Source organism: Arvicanthis niloticus, chromosome X (assembly GCF_011762505.2).
Source record: "Arvicanthis niloticus isolate mArvNil1 chromosome X, mArvNil1.pat.X, whole genome shotgun sequence".
Classification (NCBI taxonomy): domain Eukaryota; kingdom Metazoa; phylum Chordata; class Mammalia; order Rodentia; family Muridae; genus Arvicanthis; species Arvicanthis niloticus.
In genome coordinates, this window is record NC_047679.1 from 126,757,600 (window position 1) to 126,768,835 (window position 11,236).

Here is an 11,236-nt window from a genome sequence, read left to right on the forward strand (position 1 = left end):
ATGCAGAAAATTGATGAAGGCAAATGAATCCTCAGATCCATTAGGCAAAATCATTCTTTGTTTGGTAAGAAAGAGATTCTCTGAATCATATAGTGTAATACTGGGGAAAGCCAACAAGACTGTTTTAATCAAGAGATGGATTTTGTTAAGTTTTTATTAGCATATATTCAATATTAATTATATGTAATAATGGGTTTCATTATGTCATTTTCATACATATATATGATGCATTTGATCTGTTGATCCCTTTACTTTTTCTGACTCGTCATCCTAGAAGGATTTGAATCAAATGCTTAAAGTCTGAATCAGCCTTTCTTTAGGTCACTGACAGAAACAAACATCGGAACATATACTGTGTCTTGGTAATGATGGCAACAGTGTTCTTAGTGTGTCTACTGTGGAGGTCATGATGGAAAAGATAAGAGGAAATGTCAGACTTGTATGATTTTCCTCTGCTCAATTATTTAATTTTTCAGGGTTCTTTTGCTAATGTCATCTTTCTTAAGGTCACATATTTCAGTTTCTAAGTGCATGAATGATCTAGCTACTGGTAATCTTCATCCGGATGTCCTTTAAGCTTAGCACATCTTTCCCACACTCTGTTGGTACTTCTAATCCTGATTGACAGTATTTATGTGTGTGAATCAAGCAAGCCAGAAAGCTACATGACATCCCAGACCCTCTATCTTCCAGACTCTCACACAATATATCTTTCACTCTCATTGCCTCTACTTTCTGAGTAGCATATCTAATCTGCCAGTGTATTGACTTCTCAGCTACTTCTACATTTAGCGAAAAGCATCTTATTGGTTGTATAGACCTCAGTTTTCCCACATTTCCTTACCATCTCTTTTCCCATGGTGAACTTTGAAGGATAAAGCTAAACCAAAACAACACAAATGAAATCAACAAAACAGGACCGGCTTTCCTAGTCTAACAGTGCTACTGAGAAGCTATCTCTGGAACAAACTTCCTGGCTCTTCTAGGTCTCTGCAGTTTTGGATACAGTATCCCCACCTGGCAGGAATTAGGATGTTTTAGAGACAATTCTGCCTCCCACAGAGTGAGTATTGAACAATGGTCAATAAGAAATTGGAGATTCCCCAGGAGTCTCATGTTTGGAGAAGGGAAATGTTGGAACCTCATGCCAGCCGGAGGGAGGGTTTGTCTCCCAGAAAGAGATTTCATGCAATTCTGAGAACCTGTCAGACCATCTTGCAGGAGACACTAGAACAGAGGCAGTGATTGTCAATGATGGGTGGGACTCTTTGACCAGGAGTATTTAATTAAAAATACCTCTTGTTCTCTATTAAAATGTAAACATCATGTTTGGACCTGGAACATAGACTTGGGGAAGGGGCTTGTCCCTGAACTTTTTTGTTTTTACAAATGTGGGCACATTGAATACATCTCAACCTTCTGTTCTCTGATATTTTATGTTTAATTGGAATATTGAGGACGAGTGGTGGCTGGATCTAGCTTGTTATATAGGAACTGTCAGGGTTCAGGCTTTGACCCTAGCTCCTGTAACATCCTCTTTGAGCAAACTTGTGGCACAAACTTGTAGTAGTTAAGATTACAGACTTTGTTGTTCTCTAAAAGTAGACTCAGATCTGGAACAAACTGTGTGATTTCAATGAAATCACTTAATGCCCCCATTTCCTTATACCTTAATGGGAGATAAACCAATCACCCAAACGCACAAACATTACCAAGACAGTGTTTATGAAGCATTTACTGTCATTCTCTGCTGAGTGAATGCTCCTGGAAAAGCAAGTCAAGCCTTGTCTCTGCCCTTGTAGAGCCTTCTGTCTTGTGTATTCTTGGGACTTTTGTTTACACAAAGTTGTTGCCCCCTGCTCATTTGTAGTCTATCATGCCTCTTCCCGCTGCCTAGTACCTGGCACTGTTAACAGACACAGAGCATGGCACATGCATTTGCTGAAGAGCAAAACAGACTGTTGGAATCCTAGTTTGTCTTCCCAATCTGAAGGCATAATATATGACAGGATGAGCTTGGCTCTGAGGAGGAAGGGATTTTTTCAGTGCTCTTGAGTCCTTTCTGTATTTTTATTTATGAAGCAGAACTGTTTGCCAAGTTTTTGTTTATCTATAATTCTCACTTTTCTCCTTTCCTGTCCTGTGATAATTCCACCTAAACATTCCTAGCTGTCAGCATTTCCCTCCACCCGTCTACTCTGCCAACAACTACGGCTGAGGAAGATGAAGCCAGAGACTATTTACCCCACACTGTGATAAAGGAGCAAAATAGAGGAACTTTTTATTTTGTCCCAGTTATGTATTCCTTGACTTTTGTGTGCCTCAGTTTGCTCATCTATTAATTGGGGCCTTGCTAGAAGATCTTAAAGACATTTCTCATAGCTAAAGAACCTCGGGATAAGCATGGAGCTTAGATAGTGGGTTTTTTTTTTTTGTTGTTTTGTTTTTGTTTTACCTAAGGAAAACACTCTGCAGTCGGGTCCTTTCTGTTCTGTACATTAGGCCATGAATTCGTATGGAATGGGCTCCAGGAGCTCAGGCTCTTTTCCATCAGTCCTCACAAAGTGTGCTGCTCTGGGTGGTGCAGGCTGGCGCTTTAGCTGAACCCAGGTGCCTTCTCTTTGGCTTCCTTTTTCTCCTGATCGTTCTCCTTCCCCCGCCTCAGGAAGCTGTCTCTGCTCTTTGAGTGCTCGATGTGCTCGGTCCGCACACTGATGCTCTTGGCCAGAATCTCGCCCTCAACTTGCTTGTTTACAGTGATGCCCATGGCATGCTGGGTGACGTAGACTCCTCCGGTTTTGCCGTGGTAACACTTGTGGGGCATTCCTTTTTGAACAGTACCCATTCCCTTGATGTCTACAATGTCACCCTTCTTGTAGATTAGCAGTATGTGGCCAAAGGAACAACTCTATGATTCCTAAAAGGCCTAGAGAACACATACCGAGTGCCTCTCCTCTTTCCCTTTGTGTTCGCCATTTTAGCAAGTTAACTGGAAGATGGCTGCTGTGGCCGACTAGATAGTGCTTTACAGACTTCATTTGCCTTGGTGATATAAAAATGATAGCATCCATATCAGGATCTGCGTTTTCAAGTCACCCCCTCCCCCTGTGCCCGGAAGTTACTGCCAATTCCAGAATCTGAAGCCCTTTCTCACCACAATGTCTTGCACACAGAACCAGCTGGGCCATGTGTTTCTATGTGGACACTTGAAGAGGTAGCATGCTTCGTTGCGTGAATCTATGTTTTTCTTTAAAGCCAAAAATTACTAAGACCCAAATGTTTAAGTATCGGCAAGAATCAGTTAAAAGAATATGAACACATCACTCCCGCCCTACTGGCATCCCTCCCACAGAAGCGCCCTGCTTGCGGTGAAAAGCTCGGATCTGTTAGTGATCGAAACCAGCCCTGGGGCTGCAATAGCCCTTTCTGGGAATATATACACAAACTTTGGCAGGAGTTCAATCAGCACAGCTCAAACACCCACACCCACAGCAAATCCTGGGTAGTATCAGTGTCCTGTCAAATGCAGACATTTCTGGGAACTTGGGAATGATGGTTATGGCAACCTGGAGCCCTGAAGACTCACAGACCAATCTAGGTGAATTCAATTAAGCAAATGGGTGAGATGGACTAAGCTTTGACATTCTATTATTTTTAAGTCTTCATAAAAGTTGATTAACTGTGAAAAGGGATCTCATTAGAAAAATATCCCATATTTCATATCTTTTCAAAAGCTGAAATTCAGACTTAGAGGAAGAGTTGATTTGTTTCTAATATTTCATAATCTTTTCATACTTGTATATAAAATTCTGACTGGCTTGTGGGGTTTAGTACTTTATATGTGTTTATTTAAAAGTACTGGTTAGTTGGGCCTGGCGGCACATAGCTTTAATCCCAACACTTAGGAGGCAGAGACAGGTGGGTATCTATGAGTTCAAGGCCAGTCTATGTAATGAGTTCCAGACCATCAAGAGTTACAAAAAGATATCTAGCATCAAAAAATTAATTAAATGATAAAAGCACAAAGTAATAATAATAAAAGTAAAATAACTATTACCAATTTTCTGAGAAACCTCCAGATTGATTTCCAGAGTAGAAAAGGAAAGGGGGTGGATCTGAAAGTGTGAGGAGGTCGGGAGGAACTGGGAGGAAGACGAGAGGGAGAGGAAACTGTAGTAGGAGATAGTGTATGAAAATAGAATCTATTTTTAATAAAAGGAGAAACAAAATAAAGGAATAACATTGAACATTTCACACACACACACTAACACAAACACTCAAGTTCATATGTGTATGTGTATGTATATGAATATATGTATACACATATGCAGGGGACTATGCAACCGAGTTGTAGTTCTAACTGTACCGACATGGCACATCATTAGCTGTGTGCAAGGCTTCTTAGACAGACTGTGGGTAATAAAATACAGGGCCACAGCAGAGGCTGTGCCTCAGGACCTTGTTGACCCTTTGTGACTTTTAAAATGTAATTTGGCTTTTACCCCTTCCCCTTGCAGGTTGTTCATTATTGTTTGTTATTACTTATTCATCTCTTTAACAGGCATTTAGTAAAGATGTAATGCTTTACACTGGGCTTTTGAAACCCAAGGAGTACAATGAATTAACTGATTTTTCTGCCTTCACGTATATATTTGTGTTAGTTACTTTTCTGTTGCTGCAATAAGTGTCATGATCAAGGCAAGTTACAGAAGGAAGAGTTTATTTGGCTTATGCATCTGGAGGGACAAAAGTCCATCATCATCAGGGTGGGAAATTATGGCAGCAACCATCTGACATGGTGGCTAGAGCAAGCAGGAAACAGAGAGCACACTAGGAATGGCATATAGCCTTAAAACCTCAAAACATTCCCCTGTGACTGAATTCCCCCAGAAAGGCCACATTCCCTCAATCTGCCCAAACAGTACCTCCACCTGGAGACCTGGCACTCAACCATCAGAGCCTATGGGAGGCATTCTCAGACAAAGCACCACAGTAAGGAAGGACGTGTTCTGTAAAGTTTGTGATATTTTATGACAGGGATCCTGCTGGCAGAGTAGACACAGTAGCCTGCACTTGTGCATATTTAAGGGTAGAAAATAACCTCGTAACTATCCAAACAGGAATCCTAAGACCAACCTCTCATTGCCTAAAATATCTTGGCTAGGTTCCCTCCTCTCCACCCCCACCATTTCATTCCACATTTGCCTTCTCTTATGGATTATTGCAGGACTTCTCTGTGAGTTTCCATCCTCCAGCCCCTGTTTGTAGCCTGTCAATCATGTCCTGGACTCCTGTCATACCAGTGTAGACACCAAGCTGTTCTTTTAATTTTATGATTTAAAACTTCAGATAATTCCATTTTCCTCCAGAATTAATTTCAAAGGTCTTAGCCTGCTATTTAAGGCTCCTCGAAGAGGGAATGACTCCAATCTTGTTGGCAAAAGACTCAAGAGAATTGACTTACAGGTTTCAAGTTTATGCCACTGCCACAAATTAGAATGATTTCTTCTCTGTCTCCTAGCTCGTTGCCAAGAGACCCTCATAGCTCTGTCCCTGCTTCTCTCACAGGTATTCTTCTCAGTGTCTTCTGCAAGCCTCACCTCATGCCTGAGGCTTTTGTCAGTGTTTCCTCAGCTACTTTACCCTACTTTTTGAACCCTTTATGACATGGGTGCTACGATCAGAAAATGGAAGCCAACTTGGCATGTAAAATTTATTTGTGAAATACTTTCTGTGAATGATCACAGAACCTGTTAGATTTCAGTGGCAACCTCAGAGGCAAAGTTTCCTTTTCTTTGTTCACACTGGACACTGGTTCTTCTCTACTTAAGGGAAGAGACTGTTTAAATGAATTATAGCTTAAGGGGACATTTCTAACACTTATTAACAGGGCATAATAATTACTTACTATGTGCTAAGTTCTGAGGCCACAGTGACAGATAAGACAGAAGGATCTACTTTAATGAAGTTTACAGACAGAGACATGTACTGGTGCAGGTTAACTAGTAAGCAGGCATTTCCATACAATTCCCTAAAATGATTGTTTAGCCACTGGCTGTCAATAAGGCTGTCTCAGAGCCTTCCTAGCCACAAGGCTCCCACTGCCCTGCCACCACCTCTCTTCAGTTACTCAAGTGATGTAATTGTCTTGGGATGCTTTAATTTTAGTCATAACTTTGGAAATGTTCAACCAGGACACATGTCATTAGACAAGTCATACCTACATTTTAATATTCCCTTTGTCTTCCCTTAAAGAACCACTTGAAGAGACATATGGGAGAGGAGTGAGGAGAAAAATGTCTATGGAGTTAAAATGCCCAGAGGATACTTTTGGAAAAGCTATCAAATAGAGACCACAGTGGATCTCTAGGCCTTAGCATCTATACCAGGACAATGGTGTGTGTGTGTGTGTGTGTGTGTGTGTGTGTGTGTGTGTGTGTGTGTGTGTATAATATGGTAGAACATAGTAGTCTCAGAAGAGATATTAAACAAGCTACTTTAGTGCTCAGCTGCACAATATTTTCAAATGTCTTTTCTATGCACACCTGTGGAAGAGTGTGCAGCCCTGCTCCCCAGAAAGCAGTGATGACTACTTTGGTTACTATGCATTAGTATACAAACCTAAGTGCTGTGGATTACTGAAATATAAAGTGATTTCTGATAAACTGATCGTGGTGGCACACACCTGAAATCCCAGCATAGTGGAGGTGCAGGTAGAAAGATCAGAAGTTCAAAGTCATTTTTGGTACAAGGTGATTTTAGGGCCAGCCTGGGATATAGCCCATCCTATATAAAGATAAATTTATTTCTGTGTCAGAAGAGTCTGAGAAATAACCACTTTATGCCCTGGGTGGGTGAGGCAGGAATGGCCATTTCTTCTGGCCAGTGATTTGTTTTGGGTGTTCCCCACATGTGGAAGTAATTTCTGAGTGTACTCAGCCCAGAAACCTTCCTGCAGCAGATGGGACGTTGTGTGTTCTGAGACAGTTGGCTTGCAGATTCTTACCTGTACAGCAAGGAAGGCCTCTGGTTTTCTTCCTCCTGTTTCTTTATAATAAATTGCCAGACTAAAACTGAGCTGTTCAATAAATATTCTGTTTTATTACTGTTTTATAACAAGCAGAGACTCAAGGCTTGGCGCCATAATTTATGACGGTGTTTTGTCTCCCACTCTCTGCTAGGGTTATCAAGATATACAAAGTTTTGGCAGGCTCTTAGGTCTGATATGAGAACCAAATCCTAGTTCTTCTATCCCTCTTGTGTCTCCCCAGTTCATCATGTTGATGCCTCTATGCATGCTCAGGCCTAGACCATTGCACTAGCTTCCTAACTACTCTTTGTATGTGTCTCTCTAAATCAGGATGACTATCACCCAAGAGGTTGTTTGCTCAGAAACCTATGACTCTCCAGTTCCCACAGAAGACCTCTATAGTCTTTTATCATCTATAAATCTATAGATCCAAAGTCTGTAGGTACTTTCATGCCCCCTTCACTTCTCAAATTCCCCAAATGGGTTTTTAAAATTATGAAATATTTCAAATTTGTTTTTAAAATTGTGAAAAGCAACATATAAGCTACAATTGTGCCTACCACAGAGTGCTTGAGGTGTTCTGGGAGCTTCTGCTGTCAGCACTTACAGAATTCTTGATTCTGGTGAAACTACCTACTGTTTTCAAATGTTCTCCATGTCTTCCATTCCAGAGACTCTCCAAAAATTTTCCAGAGAATAACTTTTCCTCATTTCCAGGGATGCTTGTTTCAGCCATTTATGTCTGTATAGCACATGCATGTCTGGTTCCCAAGGAGGCCAGAAAAAGGCGTTGCAGCCCTTAGAACTAGAGTTACAGATGGCTGTGTGATGCCATGTAGGTGCTGGGAATTAAACTCAGGTCTTAAACCCTGTGCTCTTAACCACAGAGGCAGCTCTTCAGCCTCTATTTTATCCATTCTTGAGTCTATGGAAGACATAATATAAACGGTTTTCCAGTTGTCCCTACTGCCAGACTGAATTCTCATTCATTCCTGGGCCTATAAATTTAGCTACTCTCAGGCTCCCAAACGTTGCTGTGATTGTCTCTCTTTCTTCTACCACTGTTAGACTAAGTGGTTTAATACTGTACTGTGCTTTGGAGAGGGAGGGAAAATACATGCACAAGATAACTCTACCATTTTTACTGAAAGTTTGAGCTGAGTCTGAACTAACAGTAGAAACAAACTATAGCAGAAGAAAGCACTTTGGACAGAGGGAGCATGTTCAGAAGATCTGGGAGGCATGTGAGATATTCAGGACACTGCATGTACCCTGAGGGCTCTGGTGGCTCTGTCCTGTGTAGAGGGCTCTGATACCACAGCTACTATTTTCCAGTCCACAATACTGCCACAATGTGAGCCAAAATAAACCACTCCTTTTAAGTTTCTTTCCTCACGTATTTGTTTACAAAAGCAAGAAAAGAAACTAATATCATTATTTGATGGATTGGCTGCAGGGTTGGAACTGTAGTGGGTGAGTGAAGTGATTGCCTCAGAAACAGGGTTTAAGTGAGTGGTCAAAATAAATACTATTCCAATGAAGTATTTAAAAATTTTATACCTGAGACCTGTGTTCATCAAAGACTTTCATAATAGATTTCATTTTTAAAAGTTTTACATTGATGTATAAATTATCTTAATTATATAAATATTGCCTAAAGTGAACACATCATTTATCTCATTGGCTTCCTTTACTGGTTGTGGCCTGACCCCCCAAAAACCAATCTAGAAGCCCTTGCCCTCTTTTTAAGCTTCTATTTCTTTTCTGAGGCCACAGAGTCCCTGAATATGCCCTTCTCAGCAAACCCAACCAACCCAACCAACCAACCAACCAACCAACCAACCAACCAACCAAAAAGTCTGCTTCAACTAGTAACTCGAAGGTATAGATCATTCCTTTTTAGAAGAGCCAAGCGGAACACAGTACCAGATTAGACTCTTGTCTGCATTTGTTCTCTCTCTCTCCCCATCAACCTTCCCCCTTTCCTTTGATACAACTAAGTCTCAAGTGAAATTAAAATTTGGACTTTGAAACTATCTAGTACAAGGATCAGTGTCTAATTTAATCTGTAATTCAACCTGAGATATAGCTAAATGGAACGATTTGAGTAGGTGAATGAGTACAGACATGTTCTCACTTATTCTTTCTGATACAAATCAACTCAAAGTTAGGTAAAATTTCATCTCTATGTCAATTTTTTCCTTTATTTCACCATTGTTTGAGGATTTCTTCCACAAGTACTGTATATATATAATTTCACCCATACAACTTTCCCTTCCAACTCCTTTCACACTCCCTCTCTCTCAATCCATGACCCCCTTTTTAAAAATCACACACACACACACACACACACACACACACACACACACACACACGATTATATAAATACAACCTGCTGTTCAACTTGGGATCCATCCCATGCATGGGCACCAAACCCTGACACTATTACTGATGCCATGCAGACGGGAGTCTAGCATAGCTGTCCTCTGAGAGGCTCTGCCAACAGCTGACTGAGACAGATGCAGATACTCACAGCTATCCATTAATTAGACTGAGCCCGGGGACTCCTGTGGAGGAGTTAGGGGAAGGACTGAAGGAGCCAAAGGGGATGGCAACCCCATAGGAAGACCAACATTATCAACTAACTCAGACCCCTCAGAACTCCCAGAGACTGAGATACCAACCAAAGAGCATACATGGGTTAGTCTGAGACCCCCTGAACACATGTAGCAGAGGACTGCCATATCTTGCCTCAGTGAGAGAGGATGCACCTAATCCTGTAGAGACTTGATGCCCTAGGGTGGAGGAATACATGGGGGAGGCACCCTCTTTAAGGTAAAGGGGAGGAAGGATGGGGGGAAGAATTCTGCAAGGGGGTACTGAGAAGGGGAGCAACATTTGGGATGCAAATGAATAAAATATTTAATTAATAAAAATAAATACAACCTGCTGAATCCATTTGGGGTTACTCCAATGTGTATATGTTTAAGAATGATCACTTGGGATTGGATATGCTTTCAGGGGCTCATTCCCAGGTAAGGTTGAGTCTCTCTTAGAAACCCCTGATTGCCTATAGCTCTTCATCTAGGGGTGGTTCTTTTGGACATTCCTATCAATTTTAGGATGTCAACTAGTATTGTGATTGTGCAAGTCTTCTTTAGGTAACTATATTGTTATAACTTTATGGATGCAGCTCCTTGTCATATATAGAAACACTATCTTGAAGTAGTCTGTGTCATATTTTAATTTTTATGGTATTTAATTATTTTCAAAAGATATTGGACCTCTTGCATGTAAAGTCCTAGCACTAAAAAAAAATCTACTTTCAGCTCCACAGAATTCAATTTTCATTAACCCATGTTGCTCTGAAACAAGGCGTTGGGCTGTAGGCAGATACAGTATTTGCAAAATTAATGTTTTTAGAGTGGAGCACAAGAATGATGGAAACTTGGACACAGGCACATTTAATTGATACAAAGGATGAGTTGAGTCTCCTAAGACATCTCAAGATGAATTTTGTTATTGGGTTTGTATGACGCACATATGGAGATCAGGGGGGCAACTTTGGGTGTCAAACTTTGGGTGTCAATCCTTGCCTTCTACATTGTTTAAGACACAGTCTCTTTGTTGATTACCACTGTGTTCTATATGCCCAGCTACCTGGCTTGCAAGCTTCCAGGTATTCTCATCAGCATCTACCATATTGCTGTAGGAGCACTGGGATTATAAATGCATGCTTCTGAGCCCAGCTTTCTGTGGGTCCCAGGGACTCAAGCTCAAGTCTTCATGCTTGTAACTTTAGTTACTGAGCACCCTCTCCCACCCTGAAGATGCCTTTAAAATGTGGATTTGATCATATTGGCTGTGATGGGCACACAACCTTTTCAGAATCAATTTATTTCTCAGTTTCAATGACTTATGTAGTGCCCTTGTACCTCCTAAGTAAATGAGCATTTTTCTGAATAAAAAGCAATTTGTTTAATGAGCACAGCTTGATGGGCTCTGTGGAAATACTTCATGCAGTTAAAATTATGGTTGCAGAATAGGATATACCAACTGGACCCTTAGCAGCTTCATCCTATAACCTCATTCAGGTCAGAACATAGTAGCTCTATGTAGCAGCATCTAATATTGTCTTGTTTCTTGATGGTCCAGCCAAGGGCAAGCAAACTTACTGGAGCAGTAGGGCCTAGTCAATAAGGATGA

The 11,236-nt window shown here is 41.0% G+C and overlaps 1 pseudogene; it reads right to left on the reverse strand.

The window, feature by feature from the left end:
* Positions 1 to 2,498: 2,498 nt before the first annotated feature.
* Positions 2,499 to 2,976, reverse strand: LOC117695320 (large ribosomal subunit protein eL21 pseudogene; annotated as a pseudogene).
* Positions 2,977 to 11,236: the final 8,260 nt, after the last annotated feature.